The sequence below is a fragment of the Mustela erminea genome, chromosome 2 (assembly GCF_009829155.1).
Source record: "Mustela erminea isolate mMusErm1 chromosome 2, mMusErm1.Pri, whole genome shotgun sequence".
Classification (NCBI taxonomy): Eukaryota; Metazoa; Chordata; class Mammalia; order Carnivora; family Mustelidae; genus Mustela; species Mustela erminea.
In genome coordinates this window covers 165615260-165633831 of record NC_045615.1, presented here as the reverse complement: position 1 = coordinate 165633831, position 18572 = coordinate 165615260, and the positions used below count along the sequence as shown (strand labels likewise).

Here is an 18572-nt window from a genome sequence, read left to right as displayed (position 1 = left end):
GCCCTCAGGGAGATTCAAATTAAAACTACATTGAGATATCACCTTACACCAGTTAGAATGGCCAAAATTAGCAAGACAGGAAACAACATGTGTTGGAGAGGATGTGGAGAAAGGGGAACCCTCTTACACTGTTGGTGGGAATGCAAGTTGGTGCAGCCTCTTTGGAGAACAGTGGAGATTCCTCAAGAAATTAAAAATAGAACTTCCCTATGACCCTGCCATTGCACTCCTGGGTATTTACCCCAAAGATACAGATGTCGTGAAAAGAAGGGCCATCTGTACCCCAATGTTCATAGCAGCAATGGCCACGGTCGCCAAACTGTGGAAAGAACCAAGATGCCCTTCAATGGACGAATGGATAAGGAAGATGTGGTCCATATACACTATGGAGTATTATGCCTTCATCAGAAAGGATGAATACCCAACTTTTGTAGCAACATGGACAGGACTGGAAGAGATGATGCTGAGTGAAATAAGTCAAGCAGAGAGAGTCAATTATCATATGGTTTCACTTATTTGTGGAGCATAACAAATAGCATGGAGGACATGGGGAGATGGAGAGGAGAAGGGAGTTGGGGGAAATTGGAAGGGGAGGTGAACCATGAGAGACTATGGACTCTGAGAAATAATCTGAGGGTTTTGAAGGGGTGGGGGGTGGGAGGTCGGGGTACCAGGTGGTAGGTATTGGAGAGGGCACGGATTACATGGAGCACTGGGTGTGGTGCAAAAATAATGAATACTGTTATGCTGAAAATAAAAAATAAATTTTAAAAAAAAGTAAAAAAAAAAAGAGAGAGCTTTTCCGATACACTCCATAAGTTCTTATAAAACTATGCAAAAGTAGACAAATATAAAAACAAATTGCCACATTGTTTGCAACAGCAATCTCAAGGTACATTAGAGAGATGGATATACAGAAATACATACAAATATCAAACCATTATGTTGTACACTTAAAACCAGTATGCTGTAACTGTACCTCAATAAAAATAAATAAAAAAACAAAGGGAAGCTCATATAAAAAAGAGATGGATACATCCAGGGCCACATAAGAGCTAGAAGAAATTACCTGGAAAAGTGACCAACTTAGGTAATTTGCAAAAATCATCATGAACAAATGACTCAGAACGATATGTGATGGTGATATTTTTATAGGGCCAGAATAATGCAAAACAATGAGTACTATGTGTTAAGATATGTACATGTATAGGGAACATGAAAATGTGCACAAAAATAATAAACATGAAAATCAGAGTAGCAGTTTTGGGGGGAATCAGGGAACAATACACAGAAGAATTTGATTGTTTCTATAAAGTTTTATTTATTAAACTTAGTTTAATAAATAAAACTTTATGGAAACAACAACAAAAGATTACATGGAACTGACAATTGTTCCTAAGACAAAAATCTATATTGTCAGAGAGCAGTTACCAGCTTAGAAGCTCTTCCATAAGGTACACAAATTCTGAAAGTGGGTATTATTATAAAATTTGACATCAAAAGAAGCACTGCCCAATACGTAATATCACTTCCCTCCCTAACTAGACTGGCCACTCAGGGTCAGACTTACCGATTCAATTTGCCCTAAGCATACCTTCTGAGAGCTAAAAAAAAAAAGCAAACAAAAAACTTCATTCAGTCAACATACAGTCACTCTGATTCAGGCCTCAAAGTAAAGGTTAGAAAGGGAAAGAGGAAGTATTTCTTTTGGCACCAAGAAATGTTCCTAAGTAAACTGAAAGTTTTCAATATATAGCTGTAAATACGTATCAGATTTAACTGGCACAGACACAATTTTGATATCAGTTTTTATGGTCATTAAGGAAACCTAGTTTTATCACTAACAAATCAGTCCTGATCCTTCAGAGCGATCCACATTTCTGAAATTGATAGAACCCTGACTCTAGGAAGCATTTCCCTTTGTTTCCTAAGTCAGGTTCAAAATAGTAAAGCCATAAACTTTGAACTTTGTCCTCATAACAAATGCTCTGGTGAACCCGACAAGGTCCATGCTTGGATGGAAATAAAATGAGAAAAACTATCTCTTTCTAATACGAGAGATTAATTACACAAGCTGCCCTGTGCCCTGTGCCCTGTGCCTTTAGCAAGTCATGGGACATCAGTAACACCAGCTAGGAAAAGTTAAAAGAAATGGAGGCTGAAGTTTAAACCATTTCAAATATAATTAACTCTAAATTAGCTGAGTGAACTCTCGGAATGACGGCTCATTTATAAATCACAGTAGTTCTGCCATCCTTCAGATGTAAATCATGCTTTCTAGGTCAGCCATTAGGGAAAATCAGGGTCCACTACAGATCAAAAGTGTATACAAGAGGCTGTATATAGAGGAGCAGATCCTTAACCTGCCAATGGGCTCTCTTCCAAAAGTCAGAAGCTCAGAGTTCAAAATACACTCTCTCCTGGAAACTCTGACTGAATTAGTCTGTTTCAGCTCCAAGCCCATCCAGTCATAAGCCCAACTAACCCCAAAACGTAGGTGATCATATAGTACCAGTCCATGAAATAGAAATCTTCAGCACTGTTTCTACCAGAAATTTTTTAATTAAATCTGGTTTGGAATTGACAAAAATACACTTCCTTGTCCTGCAGTGACTTAAAGGGGATATTTGGGAACTTTCAGGGGTTCTGGTAATGCTCCGTTTCTTGATCAAAATGAGAAGCACATGAGTAAGTTCACTTTCGGAAAAACCATTAAGTTGTACCTTTATAATTTTACACTCTTGCCTGTGTGTGTTAAGTTTCAATTTTTAAAAAGTTTACTTGCAAACTGCTGTACAATGTTGCCTATAGGTAATGATATTGTATTAAGTACTTAAAAATTTGTTAAAAGGGGCGCCTGGGTGGCTCAGTTGGTAAAGCGGCTGCCTTCAGCTCTGGTCCTGGGATCGAGCCCCACATCCAGCTCTCTGCTCAGCAGGAGGACTGCGTCTCCCTCTCCCACGCCCCCTGCTTGTGTTCCCTCTCTCTCTCTCTGCCAAATAAATAAATAAAATCTTAAAAAAAAAAAAAAAACTTGTTAAAAGGATAAATCTCATGTTTAGTGTTCTTACCAAATTAAAAAGAAAGAGATTAGAAAGAGAGAAAGAGACAGTATCTGTGAATCCCTGTTTCAGTCATTTATCCACTATAGGATTAAATAAATACTTCCATTATTTAAAAAAAAAAAAAAAAAAGCTCATATCCCCCTAAGCAAGGGGGCAGGGAGGAGTTTACCTGTGGGGGCACCAACCACTGGTAGTAAAGGCCTTTTCCTGGTGTGAGGAGCTCCTCTGAGGGTCTGTGGTCCACCCTGACCACACCCCCATGTCCTTCCTGACCCATCAGTGGGCTTACAGCAGAGATCAAGGTGAAGCAGTGGTAAAGATGAGCTGCCCGGGGCCGGGGTGGGGGTGGGGGGAACAGACATACTCACCGTCAAGCTCCAGAGGACCAAGACCCACATTCACGCCATCGCTGGGCTGTAGTCAAAGACTGGAAGATCTTTACACAGTTGGCACAACTAAGGGCCTGGGATGGATCCCTCCAACCAGGGGTCTCTGTCCTTGTTCTTGTCCGTCAGTCATCACACAGATGACTCCAGCAACTACAGAGTCACCTGACTGCACAGCTTTCCGGCCCTTTTTTGGTCACATTTTCCACAAAAATTTAGCTGTAATGCTGCAAGGCTAATTCTAGATATACCCTGTGCAGACAATTCCCAGGGCCATTAATCAAGCCATAATTTCTAGCATGTGAATTTGACTGTGCTTACTTCCCAGAGAATCCTCTGTGTTTCTGATTACCGCTGCTCTCCTTCCTAAGTACTTTTTTAAAAAATCCCGTTTATTATTATTAACTTAGTTAAGTGTAATAAAGGTGTCAGGGTTATACTTAAAACAAAAGTCAGGGGGTGCCTGGGTGGCTCAGTGGGTTGAGCCTCTGCCTCCGGCTCAGGTCATGATCTGAGCCCCACAAAGAGCCCCTGCTTCCTCCTCTCTCTCTGCCTGCCTCTCTGCCTACTTATGATATCTCTCGCTCTCTCTCTCTCTGTCAAATAAATAAATAAAAATAAAATCTTTAAAACAAAAGTCAGTTTTTCACAATGTATACACTGAGGTACTTGAAGGTAAAATGGCATGGTATCTAGGATTAGTTTTTAAAGTGCTTCCATAAAAGGATACACATTAAGGTGAGAACATGGTGTTTCTGATTGCTTACCTGTATTCTCTAATTTTCTATGTTGCTCACATACTGCATCTGTAATTAAAATTTATCTAAAAAATACTTCCACAGACGAGCCATAAGAGACTCTTCATCTCAGGGAACAAACTGAGGGTTGCTGGGGGGTGGGGGAGGGAGAGGGTGGCCGGGTGATGCACACGGGGGAAGGCATGTGCTGCGGCGAGTGCTGTGAGATGTGTAAGACTCACAGACCCGTACCCCTGGGCAAATAATACATTAGATGTTAATTAAAAAAAAAACACTTCCACAAAGGAAAAGCTGAAAAAAGAGGACAGATGGTGTAAATTCTTACTGAATTGGGTGGCTAGTACAAGGAGATTAACTGTACTGCTCTTGTTAGTTCTTAAAAATGAGTGCTGTATTTTTAAAAAATCCATTTCAGAAACTCATTTGCAAAGTCAGTTTAGCTGGAAATCAATTTCCTCACCCAAACCCAAAGCATTCGTTCACTTAATCCGTCATTCAGCCACGACAGAGAGACAGCCAGGCACTAAACAGAACGGAGGGAAAGGGAGCTGAACTCAAGCACGGCCGCACATCAGAACTGTCTTTGGAACCTGTGAACACACAGCGCCAGGGCCCAGCCCCGGACCCGCGCACTAGAAAGCCAACCACATTTTAATAAACACACATGAAGGATCAAAAAAAAAATACAGAAATACATCAAAATATTAGTTCTTAAGCACAGGGTAGCTTCAGGGAGAAAGCACAATCCTTTGGGGTTGTAGTTACACACATATGTTCAAAAACACTTCTAACCTAATGACACTCAAGAAAATTAGGTCTTTTCTGCATAACAAAATTTCATATGGGTGATTTTTAATGTTCTTATTTATATATCTACATATCTCCTTTTTCGATAAAGTATATGTATTATATTACAGAGTGAGAGGAAAGAACTTAAAAGTGCTATTTTTTTTAAACCGAAATGACATGCGACCAACATACCCCCCCAAACACCCATCATTTAAAAGGCCCAGTTAAACTGCAGAGTGCTGGGGAAGTCGGGCAGCGGCTGGATGGACTCTGAGTGTACGACTCATTTTGGATCACCAGTTAGCAGTTTCTAATACTGCTAAGCATAAATCGCCTACCCTATGCCTTTCAATCACCCCAGGTATTGTCCTCTGGCAAAAAAACAAGCAAACAGGCTCAGGACAATGGTCACGGGGCTTTATTCCTAAGGGCTAAAAACTGCAAACAACCCAAATGTCGATCAACATGACAACGAATTAAACAAAGGATGTATTTCAATAAAGGAATTCCACAACAATTTAAAAAATTCACTGAGTCCCACGACATGGAGAAATCTCATGAATATGATACTTTGTGAAAAAACAGGTAGAAAAGAGCACATACCCTCTGATTCCATTTATGCGAATTTCAAACATAGAAAGACTGACAGATGATGGAACTCGGAAGACAGGTGACGGCAGGGTCCGAGGGAGGACCCTACATCTGGGCAGGGCTTGAGAGACTTTTGAGAACTGGGCTGTGTTCTTTAGGGGAACTATGACAGATTCTTCGACAGGTCTATAAATACCCCAAAAGACATCTAGCTGAACACTTGATAGCTGTGCATTTTAATATGTGTTAACTGTGCCTCCACTTTTTAAAAATCAGAAACATGTTACATTTAAGAGTTGCCACAATTTGTAGCTACAATCCCAATTAGAGGTTCTAGGAAATTATAGTGCTTTTTTTCCATAAATATTCTAAACTAGAAGACAACTGACATTTATTGAATGTTTTCTGATGCCAGACTGTGCTAAGCCCTTGACACCTACACTTAACTAATCCCCAGAATCCTATGAGGTTTTGTAGGTTACCCCCATTTTACAGATGAGGAAACTAGGGCTCAGTAGGGTTGAGTAACATTCCAGGGGCCAAAAAACAGTAAGGAAGAGAACGAGGTTTTGAAACCAACTCTGCTACTCCAACACCGATTGCTTCCTCATATCCTAAAGCTTCAAATTCCACATCGCTCTGTCCAGCACCTGCCCTCTGACAGGCCCCAAAGACCTCGCTAAAAAGGGATCTGAGTAACAGTTCTTACAGTGTCTCTCCTGCCTGTGAGGGAAGGAACGGAACTCTGACCTAGGAGACGCTGTGCAGGGCCGGCATCTAGCATTAATCTGGAGACGCACTGGTCACTAACTTATTTACACTGCCTCATCCTTCCAGGGTCATTGTAATCCACATCACTTTTCTTCTCTCTTTTTTTGACGAGGGCAGGAATCTTTCAGTGCCTGGAATACATCTGATTCGGTCTCTGTACCTTCCCATGCCCAACAAAAAGCAGCCCACTGGGCAGCAGCCCACTTGATACTCCTTCCCCAGTTCCATTGTTCCTCCAGGTCTGAGTGGTCTGAGGCGGTTCTTCTGTCCAGCCCAGGGCTCTGTGACCTCGGCGCATGTCCCGCCGGCGTTGTTGCTCCTCGAGTCCTCCTGAGGCACAATCAGCTGCCCCGTGTATGCAAGTCAGTCAAGGTTTAGAAAGCATAATCACTCTTGATGTTGCCAAGGTTTTTAGGAAACACCTTCTATCTCTTTTGGTCCCAACAGCCTGTTACACCCTCACCCATGACTCTAGGTTTGAGTTCAAGGTCGCTGAGACAGAGACAGATTGACCATGAAGCCAACACAGTTCATCTTTGGTCTCCTCACCTAAACGGCTCCTTCCAAAGTCCCACCCCTAATTCTGTATAGTCTTTTACCTAAAGAGGCTCTCCAAATTGTTTAAGCTTCAGGCACCCACAAAACTTGCATTTGCCCTCACCTCTGAGTCATACTGTCATTTTGTTGCTACAAGCAACACATCTGTGATAAAGCATTCACCTTGTAAATTAAATCGATTTAGAAGGAGAAATATTCGGGGCGTCTGAGTGGCTCAGTCGGTTAAGTGTCTTCCTTCAGCTCAGATCATGATCTCAGGGTCCTGGGATCAAGCCCTCTGTCCGGTTCCTGCTCGCAGGGAGCCTGCTTCTCCCCCTCCTCCCTGCTCGCGCTCGTTCTCTCTCTCACACGTCTCTGTCTCTCAAATCAGTAAATAAACTCTTTAAAAAAAGGTTTTTTTAAATAAAAAAGAAGGATAAAAACTTAGGATGAGAGAACCAAGTTATTACCAATAAGTATTAGAACACTGGGAGCTCACAGACACACATTAACATCTTTCTGCTTAATTTCACTTACTATTGATAATATGTTATCTATTGGATGATCAAATCAGCAATATACTTCTTAGAGGGGTTGCTGTTGGCTAGGTCATCTTTGGGTTGTTGTTTTAAGGTCTGAAGTTTCTTTAATTTTGAAAGTGCAAGATTGAAGAGAAAAACAAAAAAATGTGAATGCAAGCAAAATGAAACACTTCACTACATAGAAGGTGCACAGGTGTCCCTATAGCAGCAAAACTGCTTTAGAAAAACTAAATTATTACATGCCATGTACTAGGTCCATAAAAAAAAAGAGGGTAAAATCAGTACAACTGTCGTGACTTGTCATGTATATGAAATGTGCTCAAAATAAATGCTGGCTTAGCATCTCCTTTGATTTCCTAAGAGGTACTCGGTCATGATTGCCTCGTTCAGAAAAGAAAAAAGCATTAGTTATGAAACTATTCATGTACCCCTGGCCATGTTTCCCCAGTTGGCACATTTAAGAGACATTCAACTTTTTAATTCTATTTCTTTTTTTTTTAAACATAAAAAGGGTAAAGTTTGTTTTAAGTACCTATGTACCCCATCAGTTAATCCAATTAATAAAAGTAAAATAAGGGGACACCTGGGTGGCACAGTGGGTTAAGCCTCTGCCTTTGGCTCAGGTCATAATCTCAGGATCATGGGATCAAGCCCTGCATCGGGACCTAACAGATATATTCAGAACATTTCATCCTAAACTGGCAGAGTACACATTCTTTTCAAGGGCACAAGGAACATTCTCCAGAACAGATCACATACTGGGTCACAAATCAGGCCTCAACAAGCACAAAAAGACTGAGATCATGCCATGCATATTTTCTAACCACAACGCCATGAAACTAGAAGTCGACCACAAGAAAAAATTTGGAAAGACCATAAGTATACAGAGGTTAAAGAACATCCTACTAAAGAATGAATGGGTTAACCAGGAAATTAAGGAAGAAATTAAAAAATACATAAAAGCAAATGAAAATGAAAACACGATAGTCCAGAACCTTTGGGATGCAGCAAAGGCAGTCCTAAGAGGGAAGTGTAGCAATACAGCAAGAAAAATCTCAAATACATGACCTACCTTACACCTAAAGGAGCTAGAAAAAGAACAACAAATGAAGCCTAAAACCAGCAGAAGAAGAGCAATTATAAGGGTTAGATCAGAAATAAATGATACAGAAACTAAAAAAAAAAAAAAAAAACAGAACAGATCAATAAAACCAGGAGCTGGTTCTTTGCTGCCTGCTCAACGAGGAGCCTGCTTCTCCCTCTGCCACTCCCCCAGCTTGTGCGCGCTCCTCTCTGTCAAATAAATAAAATCTTTAAAAAAAAAAAAAAAAAAAAAAAACCTGGGGCGCCTGGATGGCTCAGTGGGTTAAGCCTCTGCCTTTGGCTCAGGTCATGATCTCGGGGTCCTGGGATAGAGCCCTGCATTGGACTCTCTGCTCAGCAGGGAGCCTGCTTCCTCCTCTCTCTCTGCCTGCCTCTCTGCCTACTTGTGATCTCTCTCTGTCAAATAAATAAATAAAATCTTTTAAAAAATAAATAAATAAAAATAAACCTAACGAAAAAGTAGTCTACAGAGGCGCCTGGGTGGCTCAGTGGGTTAAAGCCTCTGCCTTTGGCTCGGGTCATGATCCCAAGGTCCTGGGATTGAGCCACATATTGGGCGCTCTGCTCAGCAGGGAGCCTGCTTCCTCCTCTCTCTCTGCCTGCCTCTCTGCCTACTTGTGATCTCTGTCAAATAAATAAATAAAATCCTAAAAAAAAAAAAAAGGGAAAGTAGGCTATAGAATGGGAAAAGATATTTGCAAACGCCATATCTGGTAAAGGGTTACTATCCAAAATCTATAAAGAACTTATCAAACTCAACACCCAAAAAACAAATAATCCAGTCAAGAAATGCACATAAGACATGAATGGGAATCTTTCCAAAGACATCCAGATGGCCAATATGCACATGAAAAGATGCTCAACATCACTCGGCATCAGGGAAATACAGATCAAAACCACAATGAGATATCACCTCACATCAGTCAGAATGGCTAAAATTAACAAGTCAGGAAATGACAGATGCTGGTGAGGATGCGGAGAAAGGGGAACCCTCCTACAGTGTTGGTGGCAATGCAAGCTGGTGCAACCCCTCTGGGGAACAGCATGGAGGTTCCTCAAAAAGTTAAAAATAGAGCTACACTATGACTCAGCAATCGCACTACTGGGTATTTACCCAAAGGATACAAAAATACAGATTTGAATGGGTACGTGCATCCAATGTTTATAGCAGCATTATCAACAATAGCCAAACTATGGAAAGAACCCAAATGTCCACCGACTGATGAATGGATAAAGAAGATGTGATACACACATACAATGGAATATTACTCAGCCACAAAAAAGAATGAAATCTTGCCATTTGCAAAGACATGGACAGAGCTAGAGAACATTATCCTAAGTGAAATAAATCAAATACCATAAGATTTCATTCATATGTGGACTTTAAGAAACAAAACAAATGAACGTAGGAGGAAAAAATGAGAGGCGAACCAAGAAACAGACACTTAACTACATAGGACAAACTTATGGTTAACAGAGGGGAGATGGGGGATGTAGGTGACAGGTATTAAGGAAGACAGTGACAGTGATGAGCACAAGGTAGTGTCTGTAAATGATGAATCACTAAATTCTACACCTGAAACTACTCTTGCACTGTATGTTAACTAGCTAGAATTTAAATAAAAATTGTATGAATGGATGAATAGAAAAAAATCAAGCTTTTCAATTTACAAACAACAATCCAGTAGAAGATAGGATGAAAGAAGCCACTCCATGTACAATAGCAACCAGAAATATGCTTTTAAGAGGAAGTATACAAAACTTATCTAAGAAAAACTTTAAAACATTCCTGAGGGATATAAAAGATCACCTAAACAAATGGAAAGACATAATGTCCTTGCAGAGTCTTACTCAACCTAGATAATGTCAAGCTGCTCCCAGAAAATTTACACATTTTACACAAGTCCAATAAAAATGAAGAGTTGCATTTCCTCTGGACCATGCACAGGCTGTATCTCAAGACCGTGTGGGGAAATGGCAGGCAAGAATAAACAGGAAGATTCTGTGGAGGAAAGCAATGAGCACAACAATCCCTACTGGATAGGAATACAACCCATTACGTCTATTAAATCACTGAACAATAATTAAAACAACATCATGGCCATCAGAAAAGTTTTGATTTTAAAATCATTTGGAGAAATATCTCAATCAGAGAAAGACTATTATATGACATATATTATCATATGTGGGATATAAGAAACAGAGCAGAGATCATAGGGAAGAGAGAGAAAACTGGATGGGAAGTCATCAGAGAGAGAGAAAAACCGTGAGAGACACTTAACTTACAGGGAAAAACTGAGGGATGCTGGAGGGGGGGAGAGTGGGGGGGTGGTAACTGGGTGACGGGCAATCAGGAGGGCACATGATGTGCTGAGCTCTGCACGTGACATGCAACTGATGAGTCACGGAACACCATGTCTGGAACTATGATGTAATATATATTAGCTGGTTGAATTTAAACTAAAACTTTTGGAAAATTCAAAAAAAAAAACCATGATGGTACATAAGAAGGTAAGTAAACATAGGGAACAAAATAGAAAGTACAGAAATAAATCCGAACAAACACAGGAAATCAAGGGTGCCCTACAAATCAGTTGTGCACCGATGAACTGGGTTTTTCCACAACTGGATAGCCATCTGGACAAACACACCAGAATAAAAGAATCAAAGATTTAAATATTTTAAAAAACACAAAACTAATCAAAGAAGACATTGGAGAATTCCCTAAACTTGATCAAAGGAAAATCTTTCTGCTAAAAAACTCAAAATCCAGACACTATGGAAAGAAAATATTCATAAATGTGACTACGCAGAAATGAAAAATCCCTGCATAGTAATAAGCATGATAAGCAAAGAAAAAAATACGAGTCACAAACTGAAGGAAATATCTGTATCTCCTCACAGACAGAAGTTTATCACCTAAATATATGAGAAGGTCCTAGAAATCAAAGTGAAACAGAAAGCTAGGACAAACATGGGGTACCAGGGTGCTTCAGATGCTTAACCAACGGAAGCACCCAGGTCATGGTCTCAGGGCCCTGGGACCGAGGCCCGCATCGGGCCCCTGCTTCTCCCCCTCTCTCTGTCCTCCTCTGGCCACCCACTCTTGTGCTCTCTCTGCCACTTTCTCTCGAATAAATACATAAAATCTTAAAAAAAAAAAAAAAAGAAAGAAAGAAAGACATCTAGGAGAAACAGAAAAATAGCCAAAAGAAGTGAGTAGATATTTCCCAGGAAAAAGAAATACAAATGTTCCTTAAGCACTTTAGGGAGGGCATGTGCTATGGTGAGTGCTGTGAATGGTGTAAGGCTGATGATTCACAGACCTGCACCCCGGGAGCAAATAATACATTACATGTTAACAAGAAAAAGAAAAAAGCAAGAAAATTAAACTCTGCAAGCAAAAAAAAAGTCCCTTAAGCATGAAACATGTACAAAGTCACTCTTTGGAGCAGAAACGCATATTAAGACTACCCTGAGTTTCTACTTCTCACCTACAGATTGGCACAAATCCAAAACTTGGACAAATTTATGCCTTCGGTGAAGCTGTGGGGAACAGGCACTTGGCACACACTTCCAGTGAGTACAAACGGTTGCAGACTGTTAACGAAGGGCATCTAGCAACGCCAACCAAAGTTACAAATGCTCTTTGACAAAACAATGCATTCGGGTCACAGACTGATGTTACGTATTTATTCATGTTACAGAAAGAATACTGCCCCGTATTTTTTAAAGATTTTATCTGACAGAGAGTGAGAGGGAGCACAAGCACAGAGGGGGGCAGGCAGAGGGAGAGGGAGAAGCCGGCTGCCCGCTGAGCAGGGAGCCTACCGGGGGCTCGACCCCAGGACGCTGGGATCATAACTGAGCCGAAGGCAGACATTTAACCACTGAGCCGCCCGGTGATCCCCGCAGCATACTTGAACAGCACCAGGCCTAGAACTACAGTTAAAAAGAACTATTTGCACTCATATAACGAAATTTCTTGCTAAACAAGAAGAAACTTTCTAAATAATCAATGGAAAGGACCACGGGATAGAGTTGATTACTATACGTCATCTTCGGTCAAAAGCCAGAAACATCCACGTTGTAACAGGTGTCTGCACAGCACGAAGAAACACTGCGACAGCTAGCAGGACGCAGACGGAGACGGCAGGGGCGGAAATTATACTATTGGTCATCAAACCACGTATTTTTAAACAACTACGGTTTCGGCACCATGTGAAGATATTACTTACGCAAAAAAAACTAAAATATTTTTTCAAGATGTATAAACCCAAATTTCAAACACTCACACAAAAGCTTGCAGACGCGAAGCCTGCGTGTTCATTGGCCAGCTGTCCCAGAATTACATCATCTGATGGCTCAGCGAGTCCTCAAAATTGCAAAGACGAAACAAAGTGAAACTTGATGGTGACCACTTCCCACATAACCAGTGCCACCCCTGCATCTCGAACCTTACCCCAAAATACTTAATTTCTAGGTTAGCTTTAGAAGTCCCCGATAATGCCCCACCTCCCACGTGTACGCACGCACAGAAAAGCACACTCTACAGAGAAGGCATCCAAAGGCTTTGTTTCTCAGAAGGAGTTGGTAGATGACATCTGTTATTCCTGGGAGAAAAACAGAGCACAAAAGAGTACAGGTGGGCCGAGGAATGAGGAAGAAAATGCCAAGCTGGAGCTCGCTCTTCCCTCGGTCGCCGTTCCCTCTGCTCTTGTTTTCTTCCCTGCTTGATCCTCGTCTCGTCCGTTCTCTTCTCCTGTCCTTTTCCTACGAATTTTCCTCTAGTGCTTGTAAATGTCTTTCACTCTGTGAGTTCACTAAAGCCTCCATTTCAACTATCACCCGCCCAGAATACTGCGCACCTGTAGCCTGGCTTCTTCCCCAAGGCTCACACTTTATATGGCTGCCAGGACATTCCATCTCTCCACCAACCCACTGCCCAAGCTCCACAGGCCCCAGGAGCTGTAGAAAGATTTATCATGCAAACAGATGTCCAAACAAAGTCCAGATAGCCATATTCATATTCAAAAGAAAGACTGTAACAAGAAACAAAGAAAGACACTACATGACAATCAAGGAGACAATCCAACAAGACGTAATAATTGTGAATATTTGTGCACCCAACATGGGAGGACCCAAATACATAAAACAGTTAAAAACAAACATAAAGGGCGCCTGGGTGGCTCAGTGGGTTGAGCCACTGCTGCCTTGGGCTCAGGTCATGATCTCATCGGGCTCTCTGCTCAGCGGGGAGCCTGCTTCCTCCTCTCTCTGCCTGCCTCTCTGCCTACTTGTGATCTCTGTCTGTCAAATAAAAAAACAGATAAATCTTAAAAAAAAAAAAAAAAAACATAAAGCACCTAATCAGCACTCATACAGTGACAGCAGAGGACTTGAGCACCCCACTTACGTCAATGGCCAATCACCCAAAGAGAAAAATCAACAAGGAAACAATGGCTTTCCATCTGCACTGGATAGACTTAATAATAGGTATATTCAGAACATTCCATCCTAATACAGCAGAAACACGCTGTTTTCAAGTGTACGTGGAATGTTCTTCATATTAGGCCACAAAACAAGTCTCCACAAGCGTAAAAAGATCAAAGTCATGCAATGCATCCTTTCTGACCACAATGCTATTAAAGCAGAAGTCAACCATGAGGAAAACTCTGGGAAGACCACAGACAGGGAGGTTAAACATCTGCTACTACACAGTGAACAAGTCAACCAGGAAATCAAAAAGGAAGAAGGTCACAGAAACAAAGGAAAACAAACACAACGGTCCCACACCCCGGGACGCAGCAAAGTGGGTCTAAGAGGGAAGCTTACAGCCGCACAGGCTCACCTCAAGCAGCAAGAAAAGTCTCAAATAAACAACCTAACCTTACAGCTAAAGGAGCTAGAAAAAGAACCAACAAAACTCAAAACCAGCAGAAGGAAGGAATGAAGATTAGTTTCATTTGAATGAAATAAAATGGAATCTAAAACAAACAAACAAAAAGAACAGAACAAATCATGGAAACTGGGAGCTAGTTCTTTGAAAACATCAACAAAACTGACAGACATGGAGGGACGCCAGGTGGCTAAGTCGGTTAAGTGTCCAACTCTTGATTTCAGCTCAGGTCATGGCCGTGAGATCGAGCCCTTTGCTCATGAGCTCTGCACTGGACGAGGAGTCTGCTTGAGATACTCTCATGGTATCTCTCCCCTTGCCTCTCTGCCTGCTTGCTCACTCACTCTTCCTCTAATAAGTAAATAAATCTTTTTAAAAAATAAACATGATAAACATCGACCCAGACTCATATTTTAAAGGGGGGAGGGCTTAAATAAAATCACGAATGAAAGAGGAAAAATAAAACCGACACCACAGAAATAGAAAAGATTGCAAGAGAGTATTATGAAGAAGTATATGCCAACAAATAGAACCACCTAGAAAAAAATGGATGAATTCAGAGAAACACATAAACTACCAAAAGAGAAACAGGAAGAACTAGAAAACTGGAACAAACAGATTACCAACAATAAAACTGAGTTGGTATTCAAAAACCTCCCAACAAAAAGAAGTCCAGGACAAGAGAGCTTCATGGGTGAATTCTACCAAACATTTAAAGAACAGTTAAGATCTAGACTTCTGAAACTATTCCTAAACATAGAAGGGGAAGGAAGCCTCCTGAATTCATCCTACGAGGCCAGCATCACCCTGATGCCAAAACCAGATAAAGACACCACAAAAATAGAGAACTACAGGTCAGCATCTCTGAACAGAGATGCCAAAATTCCCCGACAAAACAGTAGCAAACCGAATCCAACAACACATTCACAAAATCATTCACCAGGATCCAGTGGGATTTACCTGGGATGCAGGGGTGGCTCGACATTGGCACGCCAAGGCCCCATTACCTTCAGAACGGCTATCCAGCACCTCTTCTTTCTCCACTTCCCTCTCCCTCTCCCTGTCTAATCCCACCTCTGCAAAGCAACCAGATTCATCTTCCCAAACCTTTGATATTCCCTCACCTAAAGAAGTAATTTCTTAGCCTGGCACTTAAAGCCTTCTAGGACTTAAATCTAAATATCTATCCAATCTCAACTCCTGCCTCCAACTCATTTTCACTCATTCTAGCTCAAACCAAACTAAAGCGGTCCTTGGGCCCCTAATGTTTTCTAGGCCCTCTTACCCTCCTGCTTTTGGCTATAACTTCTTCCACTGGACACCACATCCCTAAAATCATTCAAAATTCTTCACATCAGAACCCCATTTTCCCCTTTTTGTGTTTTCTTTGAGCCCAGGACCCACCAATTCTAGTCATCACATGATGCAGGCAATGTCTTAACTGTTTATAAGCAAAGACAGAAAAAAAGACCAAGTTACATCAAACTTATGAAATGTCATTTCTACTTTTCTAAAACAAGCTTGTACTAAAGGACACAAGGGGTGGCTTATCCTGCAGCAGTAACGGTGGAATGGCTTCCCTTAGGAAAAAGGATGTTCGTTCTTTTTGCTGATTACGAAATGCCTGCCTTTCTCTCCTTGAATATATACCCCGATACACATGCTTCTCTGCGAGAACAGAATGTCACATGAGCATCAAAGGCGGAACACCGTCACACGCAGGGATTTCGTCACACCTGCCGGCATCGCACACTTGAGATCTATCATGGAGAAGTCGTGGGGACTGGCCAGTGACTGGCACATAAACTCACTGCCATGAACATATGAGTCATTGAAAATGAGGATGTTCGTTTATTTGAGTAGATTTGTACCAACATCATTGCAAGAGGCAGGAAAAGGAAGCGTATATCTGCATGATACACTAACAGATACCGACTTAATCAAAAAACCTACCACACTTGGGAAAAAGGAATATACTCTTACTCTTTGCAAAGACGTGAAGTACTCTACAGAGCGTACACAGCAGATGAATGTGACTCATGGTCACAATCACTCATGGTCAAAGCCTGTACGCTCTGTCCAGTCTTAATCTCCTTTCTCCTTGTTTTTTTGTCTGGGTTTTTTTTTCGTAAAGGGATGGTCTCTGGAATTCCTGATCAATTTCCTCTCTGTGTAAGCCACGAGAATTTCCCTGTTCACGAAGGGACACTGGAAATCAGAATGCTTTTTCTCGAACCACGGGAAGACTGTTACTCAGTGTGCGCACACACTGGCTTTCCGTAAAGCCAAAGTCACCATTCCTCCGAGTTGCTGGACTCTCAGGCAGTGCACTTTTCCAGATACTCAAAGGTAAAGGGGCCAAATTATCCCACCCCCAAAGTTCGCCCACGGCGTCTCTACATCCTCGGGCTTTCGGTCCGCTCCATTGAATGGCCCAGTGAAAGGGGCGTGTGCAGGCCCAGCACGCAGCACCAGAGAAGCACAAAGGCTAGGCCTGTCGACTCCAGAAACAACGAGGCAAGACAGGGTGGAAGGCTCTGCGGCCCTAACAGAAAAGCAGACCACGCCCCAGGCTTTCCTTTTATTCACTGGTGTCCCCAGAAGTACCGGAGCCATAAGGGGTCTACAGGTTTTATTCTCTAAGGAACCTTCAAAAAACAAAATAGGACTCCAGGAAATTGTCCTTCCCTAGTCAGTCCAAGCTTTGAGGGAAACAGAACTCTGAAGGAGAGAAGCAGGAATACCAGGCACCTGACCTAGAAGTCAGTGAAGGAGGAACAGAGGGGAGCTTTCAAAATACTGAGGTCCACACCAAGAGAGTATCCTAAGGGTTTTGCACATCCCCAGGGAATGCAGGCATCACTAGGCCACCGACTCATGTGACATGTTAATTCATGTTCCAGATGTCATACTGTAGCATCCTCCTACTCCAACCCAAGAAAAGGACTCTGTCTAATCACAGGCCCAACAGGCTTTCTCCCTTCCCTGAGCCCCAAGAGCCCATCCCCAACAGACACCCCCCATTTCCCCAGGCTTCTGTGTACCAAGCCTACTTTGGCACCCTGGCCCCTCACCTTCCTCTTTGCTCAAAAACTTACGCTGTGCTGGGGCATCTGGGTGGCTCAACTGTTAAGCATCTGCCTTGAGCTCAGGTCAGGATCCCAAGGTCCTGGAATCGAGTCCCGCATCGGGCTCCCTGCTCAACAGGAACCTGCTTCTCCCTCCCCCACTCCCCTGCTTGTGTTCCCTCTCCCGCTGTGTCTCTCTCTGTCAAATAAATAAATAAAATCTTAAGGAAAAAAAAAAAAAACCTTGTGCTGTACCAAGAGCTTCAGCAAGAAAACAGAGAAGATTGGGAAATGCCGTTCTAAACCCTCCTAGAGAGAGGAGAAAAGGAGAGGGCTTGAAGGCGTCGCTCCTGGCGGAGTAAAGACCTGACGAAGACCCTTCCTGCTGTCAGCGGAGTCAGCGGCCCACAAACAGATACCAATGTTACAGAGATAAATACGACCAAAAGACAGATTAAAAACTGAAAATAAAATTTGTATATGGAATTTATCACAACAAAGATGACAAGGCACTGCTAACAACTGAAGAGTTTTGTTACCTAATCCATGCCTTTCCTCAAACTCTCAACTCTGCATTCTATGTATAAAACTTCTCTGTGAAAGCTACCTTGTAGCCTGTGTCCAGTTTCATGATCCTTTTGGCTAAGAAGCTCTTTCTTACATAAAACATTTTGCTTTCATGCATACCAGTCTTTCCTATCTTTTATGGTTACGGAGAGAAAGAGGGATGGCTTCTTTCTTCTGCTAATCAGCCTACTGTCGTATGAATCATCCTTTGGGGTTTTTTCCCAAATTCCATCATCAACCTTCACAGGTCTGGTTGGCCACTGCAGTCACCTTTCGCAGGCTTCAGAATTTCCTCTTTACAGAAACAGAAACAGTAAGCCTGGGATTCTCTGTACCTTGACGTCACAGCTAAACCACTCTGCATTGAGCCCGTCATATCTAATGTCACCCTCTTAGCCAACCTTATTTCTGTGTTTGTTCCGGTCCACGAACTACACTCCCTCCCTCTGCTACACAGGCTATTCCTCACGCCCCGAGTTTGGAAAGTCCCATCAG

The 18572-nt window shown here is 42.1% G+C and overlaps 1 protein-coding gene across 2 annotated transcripts in view; it reads right to left on the bottom strand.

Annotated features, from left to right (window-relative positions):
- GPAT3 (glycerol-3-phosphate acyltransferase 3) overlaps positions 1–18572 on the bottom strand; it is a 58426-nt gene that overhangs the window by 22211 nt on the left and 17643 nt on the right. Inside the window, exon 1 of one of the 2 annotated variants that reach the window (XM_032334818.1) lies at positions 12839–12924. The exons of the other annotated variant lie outside the window; for it this stretch is intronic. The gene's annotated coding sequence lies outside the window, so the exon portion shown is untranslated. Of the gene's footprint in view, positions 1–12838; positions 12925–18572 lie in introns of those variants that run through there. 2 annotated transcript variants of the gene reach the window in all.